This window comes from Hypanus sabinus, chromosome 18, assembly GCF_030144855.1.
Source record: "Hypanus sabinus isolate sHypSab1 chromosome 18, sHypSab1.hap1, whole genome shotgun sequence".
NCBI lineage: Eukaryota > Metazoa > Chordata > Chondrichthyes > Myliobatiformes > Dasyatidae > Hypanus > Hypanus sabinus.
The window spans coordinates 60,549,594-60,568,040 of record NC_082723.1 but is presented as its reverse complement, the minus strand read 5'-3'; the positions used below and the strand labels follow the sequence as shown (position 1 = coordinate 60,568,040).

General features: G+C 40.5%; 1 protein-coding gene across 1 annotated transcript in view; it reads left to right on the top strand.

The window, feature by feature from the left end:
* Positions 1–2,063: 2,063 nt before the first annotated feature.
* zgc:162952 (PKc_LIMK_like_unk domain-containing protein) overlaps positions 2,064–18,447 on the top strand; it is a 151,890-nt gene continuing 135,506 nt past the window's right edge. The window contains exons 1-2 of the mRNA XM_059994473.1: positions 2,064–2,401; positions 7,776–7,890. The gene's annotated coding sequence lies outside the window, so the exon portion shown is untranslated. The remainder of the gene's footprint in view (positions 2,402–7,775; positions 7,891–18,447) is intronic.

Genomic DNA, 18,447 nt, shown 5'->3' with positions numbered 1-18,447 from the left:
TGGTTGATTTAAATGTTACAAGATAATGATTCCAGTGAACTACCTGATAACAGAAAGATCTTAAGCCCACACTTTAATAATAATACAAACTTTTCCAAGTCACTTCATGAGGTTTGTAGGTCTAAAGGGATCAAGGAGTATGGGGAGAAAGCAGAAACTGGTACTGAACTTGGATATTCTGTTGTGATGATATTGAACCAAAGAGCAGGCTTTGTTTACTCCTGCTCTGATTTTCTGTGTTTGTAAGTTGTTCTACTGGTCATGTGATGTAGAAGGGCAATAGGATATTAAATGCCTGACCTACTATACACCTGACCACAGTCACCTAGCACTTTCCATAGAAGGAGCAATACGTCTCTACACTACATTCCTTACCACCATTCAAGTTTCTAAAAAGCCTTACCATGCGAGAACTTGTGCTCCTCTTTCAACCTAGTCTACTGTATTATGTGCTTGTGATGTAAGCTCCTCTACATCAAGACTAATAGACTAGGTGAACTTCTAGTGAAACCATCTGCACTCCATTCTCAACCATTATCTTGAGCTTCTGGTTGAATGCCATCTTAACTCCCTTTCTTATCCCCATGTTGACTGTCAATTCTCAGCCTTCTCCAGTGTCCTGCTGAGGCCAAACACAAACAAATGCACAGCACTTCATATTCCACTTGGAAAACCCAAGCACTGTGCTGCAGACATTGTATTTTCCAGTTTAAGATAGCCAACACCCTCTGTACTCCTTACCCATTCCCACAAGTCCATTCACATTCTCTCTGCCCTTGTTTACCCTTTTACACCTCCCCGACAACCAGGGTTTCTTATTTCTTGGTTCACCTTTCCTATCTACTTCCCTCACCCAGTTCCATGTGCTGTCACAGTCCCGATCATTAATTCCCTATCTCGCTCCTAATTTCCTTTGCTTGTGCCACCATTCTAACCGTTAATTTCCCAATTGCTTCTAATTCTCTCTGATGATGGCACACCTGGTTTCTATCAAGACTGGCAGCATAAGAACCCCGACGTCACAACCACTAGTCACCAGATCGTTGGTTTTGCCTGTGTGGTGACTAACAGTTCCCGGCTGCTTAAGACCATGTCTTCTAAGTTTTGCTCCAGTTTCAAGGTTTATCTATGAAGCTCCATCTCAAGATCTCTCCTGGTTGCTGTTCAACGTTCACGTCCGCATAAGCATCTCAATCTCCGTGCCTGTGTCCTGCACTTGGGTTCACTTCAGTCACTCATTGCAACATGTGCCTGTTATCTCTCTCTGTTTGTTTCCACCCATCAGTTACCACACTTTGTCTCAACACTGCTCTTTCCTACCCCCTCCCCAATCTGGTCGATTTGAACCAGACTGAGAACCACATTGAACCCACGAATACCACCTCACTATTTTATTATTTTTGCACTACTTTAACTATTTAATATATATTAATACTGTAATTCGTTACAAGTTGACAAATTTCACGACCTTTGCCGGTGATATTTAACCTGGTTCTGATTCTGCCCAGAACCTCTCCCCATTTGGTTCAATCTATTTGGAGCCGCTGGCTCCTCACCTCTTTAAACTGGTTATCTTCGCTCTGCACTCTCAAATCTGGTGTAGGAGCTCAGCCAGAATAATTGGCCATCCCTTTCGCACTACAGATACCACCCGATCTGCTGATTCTTCCTGCGGTTTAATTTTTGTTCCAGATTCCAGCATTTGGAATCCACGTCTTTTAAACTTTACCCCCATACCGCAGGTGTTTTAAGACCAGATAAGCCGATCTGCGGAAGAGTTTTCTCACCGGGGGGGAGGGGGGAGGAACTCGAATAACATTCAAAAAATAGGCGGTGAAATATCATGGAATAGAAAGCTATGGGCCAAGAGTTGGTTAATAGGATTAAGATGGATACTTCTTTGACGGAGTCGCTTGTTTCAGTGCTTGGTTACTCTTACAAACAAATAAACACGCCGATGCGTTGTTGCTGGATTCTCCGGCGAACGGCTGAGAAAATCCAGCACCATTCTCTGTGTGACATGCGCTGGGGGGACGATCCTGTGATCCACCCCTATTCTTGTGAGCGGCCACAGCCCGAGTTTCTAGGACAACCTCTGCGAACAGTTGGGGATGCGCCGCGCTCGCGTTTCAACGAGCACTCTCTGGCAACCAGGCAGAGAGGCGAGCGACGGAGCGGCTACAACTTTGATGGGGTCCAATCGTCCTCTGCAATGCAGCCCGTGCAAAGCAAGCTTGGGAAAGTAGAGTTGAATCGGGAGGTGGCCGGGAAGGGAGTTTTCATCAAAGATATTTGAAACGTGCCTGAGTTTAGCTTGCTGGAGGAAACAGGACCGAATTACCCATCAACCTCTGGTTTCAGTCGGTGGATCTTTTTCATGCCGTGCAATTTATCATCGAGGGTAGGTTCCGATTTTTGCAACTTGTCTCCGTATTTCCCAAACTTCTTGCCATTTCCATGGTGTCCCTCCTTAGTTACTAACCTTGTTTGTAAACGACCCCTGTTGCTAAAGCTGGGTGTGCCGAGATTAAAGTTTCCTATCATCAGATCTGTGTGCAACATATGGATGTAATTTTACGCAGAATTCCTGCAGATATAACAGTAAGAGTGTGCTGTTCATACTAGTAACTGCGAAAGTTGAGACAGCAGTAACGAAAGAGTCATGCCATAAAACGAAATAAAAACGCTCTTTAAATACAGATCTTAATTACTGCCGAGCACAAATCAATTCTGACCTCTACATTGTCTCCTTTGTGCGGCAAAAGAAGAACAGAAATGCGAATTTCTTCCAGAACAATTTTTAGCTACAGGCAACCCACAGAATGTTGGAGGAACTCTGCAGGCCAGGCAGCATCTGTGGGAAGAAGTAGAGTCGACGTTTCGGGCCGAGACCCTTCAGAAGGACTGGTGAAGGGTCTCGGCCCGAAACGTCGACTACTCTTCTCCACAGATGCTGTCCGGCCGGCTGAGTTCCTCCGGCATTTTGTGGGTGTTTGGATTTCTCGCATCTGCAGAGTTTCTCGCGTCTGTGTTTTAGTTTTATGGCTTGATTGGTGATTCTTCTAGTAACCGGGTTTAAAATAGAGCAAAGGAGGTGAAAGAAATTAAGCTGCATTAATATAGCCGGCTATTGCGGACAGGGTGAAGTTGGCACCTCTGTGTCGTACTGTACTTAGTTTTCAGTGGTTTTCCCCGCGATCGTATACATACATAGGTTGTCCAGCAGGTAGAGACATCTATCATATTTTTGATCTCTATCAGGATATTGATTAATCAGGATATTCAATATATCTCCAGGGACAGCTCTTCTTCGGTTAGATCTTTTTGGCTTTATTATCTCCAGACTTGCAAACTCCAACCATTCTTAGCCGGCCTCCATTCCTCCTCATTCATAAACGTCACTCGTCCAAAACACTCATGCCAAATCCAATCAGCCCTGCTCTTCCAACTCGTCGTTTAAACGTCACCAATGTTTCCATTGTGTTCACGTACGTGCCTGAAGTTTCTACCAGCGGTGCAAGTCTCTGGGACGGATCTCAGTGCTCTTCCGGTTTTGATCTATATCGCTGACTTTCAATTCGTCGATCACTTCTGGAGTCGAATTTACCGCTGAGATTTCCTCCCTGAATATCACCCGCCTCTTGCTCACTTTGCATCTTCAAGACAATTCCTTAAACCTCACTTTTCGTCCTCTCTTGTAACTCCCTATAAATTCAGTTAGAAATTTTGTGTGGCAATGCTCTTGTGAAATCCTTGGCATGTTATATTCTGTGAAAGGGCTACATTGGTAGCTGCATATTATGCAAGGGAGGACAGTTTTTATAAAAGATTGGCAATTTTGCAACTATATTTCACTGTCTGGGAACATTCTGAGCACACAGTATCTGTACTAGATTGGTGCTAACACAAAAATATGTGGTATAAACTGTATTCTGAAAACAATTGTGGTGCCTTTGTAACATTTTGATTAGTATGCATCAGGTAAAAGCAGGAAAAACACAAGTCTACATTATCCCTCACATTTTCCTTTCAACCCTTCCATACAAAGTAATCAAAATACTTCTGCTGCTCCATTGAGTCATTCCTGTCACACACCCACACACCTTGTGACATTTTAGTAAATATTGCTGTAGTTCAGCTTCAAATTAATTGTCATGGGGATACATAAAAAGGGCATGAATTCCACAAAAAATGTTCTTTTGTGCTGTAGCAACACAATATATTATAAACATGACCTACATAAATTAACATAAAGTGTACATAATTTACATGACAAAAATAAACACAAGGACATTAGTGCAACTTGAGGGAGAGAAAATTGATGTGTAGTCTGAAGCGGTATTAGAGTTTCACAAGTTGGTTCAAGAATTTGAAAGCACTAAGGAAAAGCTGTTGTTGAACCTTGTGGTGTGGGTCTTCAGGCTCCTGCATCTCCTGCCTGGTGCAGCAATGAGAAAAGGGCATGATGATGGGATCTTTTATGGAGGATGTAGTGCTGATCGTTACAGAATTTGCATCTGTTGTCTTTTGTCTTCTCCACTGTGAAATGAATTTGATTAAATTTGGATCTTTAATGGTTGAAAAGTGGGAACCAAACCTCTGAAAATCTGGACAATAATTCAAATACAAATCATCAGATTGAAATCAAAGATATCTGGCCCAGGAGATAGTCTGTACTGTCAAGAAAATTGTGGATTTCATGGATTTATATTGCACAAAGTTGCTTCAAAATAATTGTTTGCTGTAGCATTAAAAATGCCTTAAAACACTCCTGGTAATGTAAACTTAAGTGTGATCATTTGTTAAAGATTACAGTATGCATAATTCATCTGTAGAGTCTGACCTAAGTTATTGTGTGTTACAGGTGTTCCCCCTTTACAAAGGTAGAGAGTTCCTATGAAACCTTTCTTAAGCCGAAATGGCATGAGGCAAAAAACCATTAATTTATATGGGAAAAATTTTCGTAAAAGCAAATCCTCTTTGTAATGCAAAAACAGGTTATTAATGTAGGTCTTTTGTAAAAGCAAAGTGGCATAAAGTGAACATTCATAAAGTGGGGGACACCTGTATACATGCTATATGTACTACTGTGCTTTACATCCTGGTTCGGAGAAACGTCTCGCATGACAATATGCATGTACATGGTAGTTAAAGGAAAATAAATGACTTGAATTGACTTGAATCCCTAATCATTTTAAACTTTCCCAAAGGCTGTAAATGAGAATAACACCACTGTGTTAGATATGTAAACAGAGTATTCAGTCCACCCATACATTGTGTAAATCTGAGAGATGCATTCAAGTGACAATGACGGCATCTACTTAGGCAAGCATCCAATAGCACTGTTCTGTGTGTATAAACAAACTACAGTTGGTGATTTGTATCATCATTTATGTTACAGTGCTAAGTTTTGTATCATCACTGTAATACAACATTCTGTAACTTTATATTGACTGGTGGAAGACTTGGATGTATCATTACAGCTGGTTACAACCAAGTTCTTATGACTAATATCATAAACAGTTAAAATGATTAGTTTTTAAAAATTATAGTGAATTTAAAGTGCCAATGTTTACTTCCTGTATATATAAGTAATATATCCTTTAAATAGATTTCATTTAGAATAGAAATTCTAATTTCATTGTTAATATAAAATTATAGACGTCAATGTGCCCAGGGTACATAAATACAACAGAAATATTGGCATGCTGTGTCTGAGATGGAGCTGTAGATGGTGCTGAAATTACTTTTTTATAAGGCACATTACTTTTACGGTGCATTTAGTCTCACAAATTAACAACGTGAAACCTGGAACAACAGTGATAATTGAAGTATCTTGTTAATTCAAGGGAAAAAAGGGCATTTAAAATTACATGAAATAATAGTGTCATCATAAACCAGGCAAGTTGAATACTGAAAAAGTTAGGGATAACAAATTCAAATCCTTGAATAATGAATGTGAAGGACTGATATTTATAAAACATTTTACGTAGAACTATTTCAGAACGTGCATCAATATGAAACAATTCCCTCTTGACAGCTAAAGTTGTGGGAGAAAAAATGATAGTGAATGAGATTACATACTCTTAGATATTGCTGGCAGTATAGAATTCTAACTGCAGTACAATGACAACATTGTTTTGAGCAACAGACCCTGCATTCAGCAAAACCAAATGAGATGTGATGGCAAAATGGAGTATAGAAACTGTCAGAGATGATGTCACTGGTGGTATCCATGAACAGATTCGAGACAGAAACCTCTCTCCAACTGATACAAGACGATGATTAAATAGAAACTTAACTAAGGAACCAATGTTTTCACTGTAGGCACACTCTGCCAGCACAAATTTTATTTAATGTTGATATAAATTTTCTACAAAGAGAATTGAAAGTCAATTAATGTCTGCTCCAAGAATAGCACTTTAATTCATTTAATTTTCCATGACATCATAATACCTGCTGTTTGATTCATTTTAATGTTTAATAGATTACTCAGGGTAAGTTCCCTAAAGGAGTTTTGAAGTGACAAAGTGAGCTGCAGATGTCTAGCCTATTTAGTTATTTCCAGTATGAATTTTATTTAGAGCTCTTTTAGAATTTAAAGATATACTATGGAGGTTACATTAGCAGTAATGAAAGTAAAGAAGCTAAACCCACATGGACTAAATTGGTTTCAAAGGTACATTTAATGTCAGAAATGTATTCAATATACATCTTGGAATGCTTTTTCTTTGCACCCATCCATGAAAACAGAGGAGTGCCCCCGAAGATTGAATGACAGTTACATGTTAGAAACCCAAGTTACCCCATTCCCCCAGCTCTCCTCCTTCCCATGCATAAGCAGCAGCAAAGCAACAATACCCCCCACCAGCGAACAAAAGCATTGGCACCCACCACTGAGCACTCAAGTGTGCAGCAAAGTAACAGCAAAGACACAGACTTGCAGTACCCCAAAACTACTCATTCACCCAGTATTCAATATACCACAGGCTCTCTCTCCCTAATAAGGGAGAAAGGGGTGTCTACATTTCACAACAAAAGGGGAGACATAACAAACAACTTGCTGGTTTACGATATTAAAAGTCCGTGGCGTCGCCTTTTCAGAGTTCTGCCCAAAGATGTCGGGTCAGTGGGCACACAGCCAAAGATCTTCCAACTCCCACGACACACTGATCTCCTGCCGGGACACTGACATTTGATCTGCCTGTCTGCAGAGGCATGAGATCCCAAGCCTTCAAAGGTGATCTAAGCTCTTTGTTCACATCCTTGGCATGTCGGTAATGGCCAGTTGTGAAACCCCAAGAGCAATTCCCATTCCTGCAAAGAACCAAAGTCAGTGTGTAACTCCAGGTCAGGGTCTTCAAAGGCTGGCCAACCAAAAAGGGTAAATTTTCATATGGTTCAATAAATAAACAGTCTGCAATGTATTGTGAACCATAAAACATTGGAATCACATCAAAGTCTTAATTTCTGCTGAGTGATGTAATCTCTAAGTCATTCTACAGTAAAATTGCTAAAATTTGACCAGGCTGCAAAGGGAGGAAAAATTTGTCAGGGATCTGTCACTGTTGGAATGAGAGAATGAGCATTCATTACATTTTCATATGAGATTGAGTTTAATATTGAAAAATCTGTCATAATTCATGATATGGGTCATCTTTAAAAATGACTGAGGTAGTGGAAAGTGACATTCCACTTGTACACCTACATTTCTGGAAGTATCCATGACTTTTAAAATGGGGTACACCTTTACATTTTTACATTTTTATTTACAGGATGTCAACATCATTAGCCAGGCCCACCTCTAACTGTGCCTGAGCCTAGTGGCCTGCTGTCCATTTCGGAGACGATGATGTTTGTGGATCTGGAGTTAAATAAAGAGCAGACCAGGTAGGGATGACAAACATCCTGCTCTGAAGGATAGTAACGAATCAAAAAGGTTTCTATAAGAGCACATTATTTTGTGAACTTCATTACTAATCTTTTTTAAATAGCAGAGTGGTAACCAAATTTAAGTTCTATGGCTGCCATGTGTAGGTTGAGCTCAGGTTTCTAAATCGTTAATCCAGGCTTCTGGGTTATCAGACCATTAACTTAACCAATGTGTCAGCACTTTAACTAACTAATGGAACCTAAGTGTCATAAAGTGCATAAAGTTACGATTACTAGAGAGAAGGTTCTTGGGAAACTGAAAGGTCTGAAAGTAGTTAAGTCACCTGGACCAGGTGGACTACATCCCAGGATTATGAAAGAGGTGGCTGAAGAAATTCTGGAAGCATTAGGAATGATCTTTCAAGAATTACTAGATTCTGGGAGTGGTTCTGGAAGACTGGAACATTGCAAATGTCACCCCACTCTTCAAGAAAGGAGAGAGGCAGAAGAACAGAAAATGCAGGCCAGTTTGGAAGATGTTGGTGTTGACTATTAAGGATGAGGTCTCAGGATTCTTGGATGCGCATGATAAAATAAACCATAGTCGGCATGGTTTCCTCAAGGGAAAATCTTCCCCGACAAATCTGTTGGAATTCTTTGAAGAAATAACAAGCAAGATAGACAAAGGAGAATGTTGTGGATTTTCAGAAGGCCTTTGACAAGGTGAAACACATGAGGCTGCTTAACAATCTACAAGCCCATGTGATTATAGAAAAGATTCTACCATGGATAAAGCAGTGGCTGATTGGCAAGAGACAGAGAGTGGGAATAAGATGTTTCCTATGGTGGTTGGCTGCTGGTGACTAGTGGTTTACCACAGGGGTCTGTGTTGGAACCGATTCTTTTCACATTATATGTCAATGATTTGGATGATGCAATTTTTGGCTTTGTTGCAAAGTTTGCTGACTATGTGAAGACAGGTGGAGGGGCAGGTAGTTTTGAGGAAGTAAAGAGGCTACAGAGGGATTAGGAGGATGGGCAAAGAAACAGTAGATGGAATACAATCTTGGGAAGTATATGGTCATGCACTTTGGCAGAAGAACTAAAAGAGTTGACTGTTTTCTGAATGGAGAGGAAATATGAAAAACTGAAGTGCAAAGGGCTTGGGAGTCCTTGTGCAGGATTCCCTAAAGATTAATTTGCAGGTTGAGTGTGTGGTGAGGAAGGTAAATATAATGGTAGCATGCATTTTAAAAGGACTACAATATAAGAGCAACTTTGAAACTTCATAAAACTAGTGAGGCCTCACTTGGAGTATTGTGAGCAGTTTTGGGCCTTGTATCTTAGAAAGGATGTGCTGAAACTGGAGAGGGTTCAAAAGAGGTTAACAAAAATGTTTCCAGGATTGAATGGCTTGTCATATGAAGAGTGTCTGCTGGCTCTGAGCCTGTTTCACTAGAATTCCAAAGAATGAGGGGTGAGCTCTTTGAAACTTATCAAATGGTGAAAAGCCTTGATACAATGGATGTGGAGAGGATGTTTACAATGATTGGCTGCTCGTGACTAGTGGTGTTCAACAGTGGTCTGTGTTGGGACTGATTCTGTTCATGCTATAATCTAAAATCAGAGGACACAGCCTCAGAAACCTGGATTAACAAATAGAAACTTGAGTTCATCCTCCTTTTTGAACAGAGTTGATGAGGAATTTTGTTAGCCAGAGAGAGAGGTGAATCTGTGGAATTCTTTGCCACAGGCAGCTGTGGAGGCCAAGTCTTTAGTATAATTAAAGCAGAGATTAATAGATTTTTGATTGGTCAGGGTATAAAGGTATACAAGGAGAAGGCAAGAGGTTAGGGCTGAGAGGAAAATTGGATCAGCCAAGATGAAACTGTGGAGCTGACTCCATGGGTCAAATGGCCTAATTCCTCTCCTATATTTTATGGTCTTATGTTCTTAATGGTTCTGAGAAAATCTGAAGCTTCAGGTATAAATTTTAGGGCAGTTGTAGGAAGCAGGCAGGTATCTGCTAGGAAAAAAAAAGAAATGACATTCAGTGAGGGAATTATTAGAAGAAAGCGGTCCAATAGGGTGACAATGCAGAAAAATAATTTAAACAACATCAAAAAGCAAAAGACTGCAATACCAGAAATTCGAAATAAAAATGGAAAAGGCCGGAAATAGTTAGGTGGCCAGGTAGCATTCATGGGGAGATAAACTGAGTTACATTTTCAGGTTCAAGAGATTTGATTGCTGCAGCAAGCAGATATTAATGTGTTGGTCACATACTGTCTCAGTTCATTTTGTTTTTGTTGTACTGCACTTCTGTCTCTGAAGAATTAGCATTCCTGTATTGTGGACCTTAGTGCATGATACTGTCATTACTGCCCCTGGCCTTTTGAAAATGTGTGCCACAGAAACTCAGTTCCACTAATGCTATGATGACCCTAATGCCAGAACACCACATTGGGAAGGACTGCCCTGATCATCCGTTCTTTCTTCTTGTTTGTCTCTTGCCTCCAGACTTTATGCTGAATGTTATGTTGCAGTTCAGACCATGAGACTAAAGCAAGGGAGCAAAATTAGGCTATTCAGCCCATTGCGTCTGTTCTATTCTGCCAGTTACACAATATGTTGGTGAGACCACACTTGCAGTATTCCCTGTTATAGTAAAGAGATCATTAAACCAGAAAGAGTTCAGAGGTTTTATGAAGACACTGGCCGAACTCAAGCACTTGAGTTACAGGATATTACTTATCAGAGCATAGGAGATTCATAATCTTTATAAGGTGTATTAAATTATGAGGATATAGATATGGTGAATGAACACAGCCATTTCTCCAGGGTGTAGGAAAGAATATTTTGTCTCACACCCTGGGAAGAAAACTATGTATTTTCACTATCTCTGTACCCTCATAGATCTTAGGTTTAAGGTGAGGGAGGAGAGATGGATTAGGAGCTTGAGGGGAAACTTCTGCATGCAGAGGGTAGCATGAATGAAACAAGCTTCCAGAGGAGGTGTTTGATGCAGACAATAATAATATTATAAAAACATTTAGATAAGTACACGGACATGAATGGTTTAGAGGGATTCCGATTCATTTATTGATCACATGTACATTGAAACATACAGTGAAATGCATCTTTGGCATTACCAATCAACACAGCCTGAGGATGTGCTGCATGCAAATGTCGCCATACATTCTGGCATCAACATAGCATGCCCACAATGCTTAGCGGAACAACGCAACACAACAAACAAGCAAAAGAACAACAGTGATGGAAACCCCATTCCTCCCAAGCACAGACTGTCCCCAAACCCCAGGGCAAGCTTTGGAGTCTCCAGGCTTTGACCATAGGGCTTGGACTTCTGAACTTTCAATCAACCTTCAGATTTTGATCATCAGTATCAACCCCAGACTAGTTATTTTGACAGGACCACAAAATCCAGACTCTAAATTTGGAACCAGCAATATCAAAGTAATTGTGTTTAGTGCAGAGATCAGACAGATATCTGAAATGTGCAGCACTCCCTGGACATGTTACAAACTTTAAAAATTCCTCCCATTCAGTTAGAACTGTGGTCCAATGCAACTGTTTTCATAACAGGAGACATTACAGCTATATTATATTCGTAGAGAGTGAGGCGTCATGGTAAGCTACTATTAGAACTTCATACTCATTTTCTGTAATAAACAGCAAAGGCTGTAAGTACAACAGTCACACTACCAGTAATTAGCATAGTTTTTATATTAAAGCTGAAAGCATCATCACTTGGAAGAAACCAAATTCCAATTCTGACTTGTGTTTTGAATTATGGGGTGTAGAAAAATCAAATGAGACCAAAAGACATAGAAGTAGAATTATGCCATTCAGCCCATTGAGTCTGCTCTGCCATTCCATCATGGCTGATCCCTGATCCCAATCAATCCCATACACCAGCTTTCTCGCCATATCCTTTGATGCCCTGACCAATCTGGAAACAATCAGCTTCTGCCCTAATTATACCCACAGACTTGGCCTCCACCACAATCTGTGGCAGAGCATTCCACAGATTCACTACTCTCTGGCTAAAAATATTCCTCCTTACCTCTGTTCTAAAGGGGCACTCCTCAATTTTGAGGCTGTCCCCTCTAGTTCTGGATACCCCTGCCATAGGAAACATCCTCCCTATCTAGTCCGTTCAAAATTCTGTCGGTTTCAATGAGCTCTCCACACATTCTTCTAAATTCCAGTGAGTACAGGCCCAAAGCTGCCAAATGCTCCTCATATAGTAATCCCGTTCATTCCCTGAATCATATGCATGTCTGCAGTTCTTTCTCAGCTTCCTGTTACTTTTTGAGTTGTTGGTCTTTACATTTTCCACTTTGCCATTCAAGGCTTATTCGTCAATTAACTATATGCCATTTTCATTAACCACAGAGTTTAAAACGCTACTCAGTTTTTAAAAAAAAAATTATGCCCAGTATGCCATGTCCAGGTTGAGATCAATATATTGGGGCAGATCTTACAAAATGAAACTTCTGATAGGTATTGTTAATTGCATCTCCCCCTTCATTTGTTGGACATACTGTATAAACAACAGTGCAGGCCCTTTCCTTAATCCTCTGTGAGTACCAGGACACCAGCATCTCCTTAAAAATGGAGAGTGAGTAAGATTTAGGTCCGGTAAAGTGAGAACAACAAAGAGAGGCAGAGAGTTGCTGGAATATGCGAAATGTAAAACGAAGGTGGAACCTTTTCACCGTGTCGGATTCAATGCTAAGACATCTGTGATTATCGCTACTGCCCACTTCCTGCCACAGGCCATTCATAGGCAGTGATCTGGAATTACATACGCCTCCTCAAGGTAAAACCTATTCCTCCAGGTATACCATCTAACTACTCACCAAGTCGAGGCTTAGACAGGAGCAAATATCCTCACCAGCAGCTTAGTATCCAGCCAACCAGTATTAGCAAGCTTTGGAAATCGGCGGCTATCATGGCTGTCATATGTATGCCTGTTCTAATCTTTATGTGAGATAGACTGACTTCATCAAGTTAAGTCCCAAGTGTTGTTTGAGAGCGCTCTGAACACATAAAGGCTTGTTGCTCCTTTTGTTCACTGGCTCAATGGGCACATTGGCTTGGCATTATCTGCAGAGCTGGACTTGCAGCCTTTGTACACAGTGTATTTCTGATGGATGAATTAACCTACTTTGTGATGATTTCTTTTCTCTCTCTCTCTGAAACTGCCAAGAGCTTGCAAGCCATTCAGTAATAGCTTAAGTGTCTTCTGAATGTCAGCCATATAAACAGACGCCCGGATTTGCCTCAAAATGAGTAGTTTATGGCATATTAATAATTGCTTTTATCCACCAGCTCTCATCTAAAACATATATTTCTTCAAGAATGTTTTTATTTGCATTTATGGATATGATGGAAGAATTATGGGGTATTCCTGTTATATAACAATGTAACATTGTTACAGACTTACTGTCTGCTAGCTGTTAAGTTGCAATATGCTAATAAGGGTTCCACTTCCGGATTACTGTCTGCAAAACTAAATTTTCTCTCAGTCAGAAATAATTCTCCCCAAATTGTAATGTGAAATCTTTAGCCTCAATGGCCCTTGAGATTGATTTGTAAAGAGTGGAACTGGGGAAGGTCTTGGCAAATTTGAGCAGATTTTGTAGCATCAAAGCTCATTCAGTGTGATGACTTGCGTGGAATTTCATTTATCGCTTCTACCTGAGCAGAGAGCGGAGGCTATGGGCCGAATATGCATGTATTGTACGACCACTGTATTACACTGAGTTTAGTTATGTTCAGTTGTAGGAGGTAACGTTCTGACTGGCTATACCAGGAGTCTCAACATGAATGAGAGCAAGATCACAAACCAGAAAAAATCTGCAGATGCTGGAGATCCAAGCAGCACCCACAATGCTGGAGGAACCCAGTGTTTTGTGTGTGCAGCTGACATATCAATGTTTTTTAGGCTTACTAAATTCTGGAGATGCCCAACATGCTCTGATATGAGACTGTAAAAATAGCAATACAGTATCCCTGACTGAGACTAAACAAGAAGCAGGCTGCATATTGGCAATAAAAGTAAAAAAATGCTGAGGAAAAATATCAACAGGTCATGCATAAACTATTGAAAGAGAAACAGTTTGTGTTTCAGGTCTGAAACCCTTCATCAGAAACATCGAAAACCTACAGGACAATGCAGGCCCTTCAGCCTACAAAGCTGTACTGAACATGTCCTTACCTTAGAAATTACCTAGGCTTACCCATAGCCCTCTATTTTTCTGAGCTCCATGTACCTGTCCAGGAGTCTCTTAAAAGACCCTATTGTATCCACCTCCACCACTGTTGCTGGCAGCCCATTCCACACACTCACCACTCTCTGTGTAAAAAAACTTACCCCGACATCTCCTCTGTATCTCCTTCCAAGCACCTTAAGACTATGCCCTCTTGTGCTAGCCATTCCAGCCCTGGGGAAAAAGCCTCTGACAATCCACACGATCAATGCCTCTCATCATCTTATACACCTCTATCAGGATACCTCTCATCCTCTGTTGCGCCAAGGAAAAAAGGAAGAGTTCACTCAACCTATTCTCATTAAGCATGCTCCACAATCCAAGCAACATCCTTGTATATCTACTCTGTGCCTTTTCTATGGTTTCCACATCCTTCCTGTACTGAGGCGACCAGAACTGAACACAGTACTCCAAGTGGGGTCTGACCAGGGTCCTGTATAGCTGCAACATTATCTCTTGGCTCTTAAACTCAATCCCCTGATTGATGAATGCCAATACACCATATGCCTTCTTAACCACAGAGTCAACCTATGCAGCTGCTTTGAGTGTCCTATGGACTCGGACCCCAAGTTCTCTCTGATCCTCCACACTGCCAAGAGTGTCACCATGAATGTTATATTTTGCCATCATATTTGACCTACCAAAATGGACCACTTCATACTTATCTGGGTTGAACTTCATTGGCCACTTCTCAGCTCAGTTTTGCATCCTATCAAAGTCCCACTGTAACCTCTGACAGCCCTCCACACTATCCACAACACACCCAACCTTTGGGACATCAGCAAACTTACTAACCCATCCTTCTACTTTCTCATCCAGGTCATTTATAAAAATCATGAAGAGCAGGGGTCCCAGAACAGATCCCTGAGGCATACCACTCCATGCAGAATATGACCCGTCTACAACCATTCTTTGCCTTCTGTGGGCAAGCTAGTTCTGGATCCACAAAGCAATGTCTCCTTGGATCTCATGCCTCCTTACTTTCTCAATAAGCCTTGCATGGGGTACCTTGTCAAATGCCTTGCTGAAACTCATATACACTACATCTACTGCTCTTCCTTCAACAATACTTTGTGTCACAACCTCAAAAAATTCAATCAGGTTCGTAAGGCATGACCTGCCTTTCAGAAACCCATGCTGACTATTCCTATTCATATTATGCCTCTCCAAATGTTCATAAATCCTGCCTCTCGGGAACTTCTCCATCAACTGAGGTAAGACTCACTGGTCTATAATTTCCTGGGCTATCTCCACTCCCTTTCTTGAATAATTGAACAACATCCACAACCCTTCAATCCTCTGGAACCTCGCCCGTCCCCATTGATGATGTAAAGATCATCGCCATTGGCGATTTAACTGTGAAAGGGAGAAAATGTCAGTCTAGGTAGCAGAGAAGTAAGGGGAGGGCAATGGGTGGAACAATGTCTTTGATAGCTTGAAATAATGTTGGCATCAAGGGCTGTTTCTTTGTTTATGGGTGTTGCAAAGTGGCCAGAATATTCAAATTAAAGAACAAAGATATTAAAGATGAGAAAGATGGTAAAACAGCCAGTCCTGACTTTAAAAACAGAAAAGAGCAAGTTGGAAGGATTGAAGCTAGACTGGCAGCATGTGGGATCCCAAATAGAACTGAAGCAATGGTGAGGCAGGATAGTGATAGAAGAAACGACAAAAGCAAATTGAACAGGCAGGACAGGAAGGAGCGTAGCAAAGAGTGAAGAAAGATAGCTGGATTAAATTACATTTACTTCAGTGCCCAAGGTCTGACAAGCAATGCAAGTGAACTCAGGGCATAGATACGAACATGGGATTGGGGTATTATATCTATCATGGAACCATGGCTAAAGGAAAGGCAGAAGTGGCAGCTTAATGTTCCGGAATACAGATGGTTTAAGCAAAATAGAGGTGGAAGGAAGCGAGAGAGGTTTTGCTTTTTTGGTTAATGGGATCATCACTCTGTGGTCGGAGATGATATTGCCGAAGGATCATTTAGCAAGCCTTCATGGGTGGGACTGAGAAATGAAGAGGGGATGATCATCTTGTTGGGATTGTACAGGTCCCCACATAGTCCTCAAGAGCAAGAGGAACACATGTGCAGGGAGTCTGGGGAGAGTTGTAAGAATAATAGGGTTGTCATTGTAGGAGATTTTAACTTCCTGAACATTGTCTGGGATTACCATAGTGTTAAAGGTCTAGATGGGGTTGGAATTTATTCTGGGTGTTCAGAAAAGTTTCCTCAGGCAGTATATAGATGGCCCTGCCAGGGAGGGGACAAAGCCTAATTAACTACTGGGAAATAAGGATAAATGGCTGAAGTCATGCAGCATTCTGGGACCAAAGACTATAATTCTGTTAGTTTTAAAATAGTGATGGAAAGGGAGAGAACTGGTCCACTGATGGAAATTCTGAATTAGGCAAGGTGAATTTTGATGGTATTAGGAGCTTGCAAAGGTTGATTGTGTTAGATTGTTTGTGAAAAGTGAGATAGCAAGAATTCAAGGACAACATGTTCCTACTGAAGTTAAAGGCAAAGCTGCTGGGATTTGGGAACCATGGATGTCAATGGATATTGTAACTGGGTAGAGGCCAGTCCATTACAGGAAAACACAAATGAGAAAATCCGCAGATGCTGGAAATCAAAGTAATGTACATAAAATGCTGGAGGAACTTGGAGGCCAGGCAGCATCTATGGAAAAGAGTAAACAGTCAATGTTTCAGGTCAGTTTCTTTCATCAGGACTGTCCTGATGAAGGATCTTGGCCTGAAATTTCGACTATTTACTTTTTTCCATAGATGCTGGCTGGCCTGCTGAGTTCCTCCAGTATCTTGTTGCATTACCATTACAGGAAAAGTCTTCCCCACTATTGAGCACATCTACAAGGATCGCTGTCAAAGGAAAGCAGCATTCTTCATTAAGGACCCCTCCCTCAGCCAGCAAGGCCTTGCTTTCTGTCTGCTGTCCTCAGAAAGAAGATACAGGAGTCTTAGTTCCTACACCACCAGGTTCAGAAACAGTTATTATCCTTCAGTCATCAAGCTCCTGTACAAGAGTGATTAATTACCTCAACTCTGGTTCCACAACCAATAGGCTCACTTTCAAGGATTCTACATCACATTCTCAATATTATTTATCACTTTTATTACTTATGCATTGTTATTAGTTTTTTTTCTTTTTGTATTTACATAGTTTTTATCTTTTACACATTGGTTATCTAAATATCTTTGTGTGTAGTTCTTCATTGATTCTATTGTGTTTCTGCTGTGAGTACCCACAAGAAAATGAAACTCAGGGTAGTATATGGTGACATGTATGTACTTTGATAATTACTTTGAAATGAGTCCTGTTATGGATTACTTTAATCCAAAACTGTTTAAAATAACTGAAAGAAGCCAGAAGCAGTGTGAAACAACTGATCTGTACATTGTTGGATTAAAGATCTTATCCTTGTACCACAATTTTGTGTTTTTTTTTGTATTGTAACTCATATAATTTCTTATTATGCTCTGATGGATAGACAAAGTTACTGATCATGCAAGACCTGATGTTCAAACTTGCTGTATTGATGTGAGTGACATGCAGCAACGCTAGAGAGCTTTAAACACAGCAGTGAACATACTCAAATGGGTGCAAAGCTACACAATTAAATTTGAAATGTCCTGATAGGAACAGTTCACTCAGTTACTTTCACTATAATGGCCACCTCTCACTCAAACCTTGTCGGATAAAACAGCAATTTATTCGATTGCTGAAAGGATGCTAAATTTCAGGAGTCTGCAGATCCAAGGTTAAGAGAAGCAATAGAAGTAATCTTAGTTGCAAATTGAAATGATATCAGAAAGGAGAACTTCGCAGCTTGAAATAATTTATATTTCATAATTTGAAAGTTAACTCCTACATTAAAGAAATGAAATAGAGATTCTGTGGTCACTTTCAAGAATACTCATCTTCAGTCCACAAGAGTGACTCTGAGCTTTCAGTTGTTTGTCTTTACAATTCTTCATTCCATTCGCACACTGACTTCTCTGTCTCTGGATTCCCACATTGTTCTAATGAAGCTTGATATATAAACTGGAGGAGCAGTGTTTTGTCCTTTGCATAGGTATATAGCAACTTTATATTTAATTCAATAATTTCAGATAACTTGTCTGTCCTGTTTAGTATCAGAACCGTCTAATTCAGCTGTGTCATCAAACATCTATTGTTTTCCCCTCCACAGACACAGCCTGATCTGATGGATTTTTTTTTCTCTTTTTGATTATGTGAGCAGGATTAACA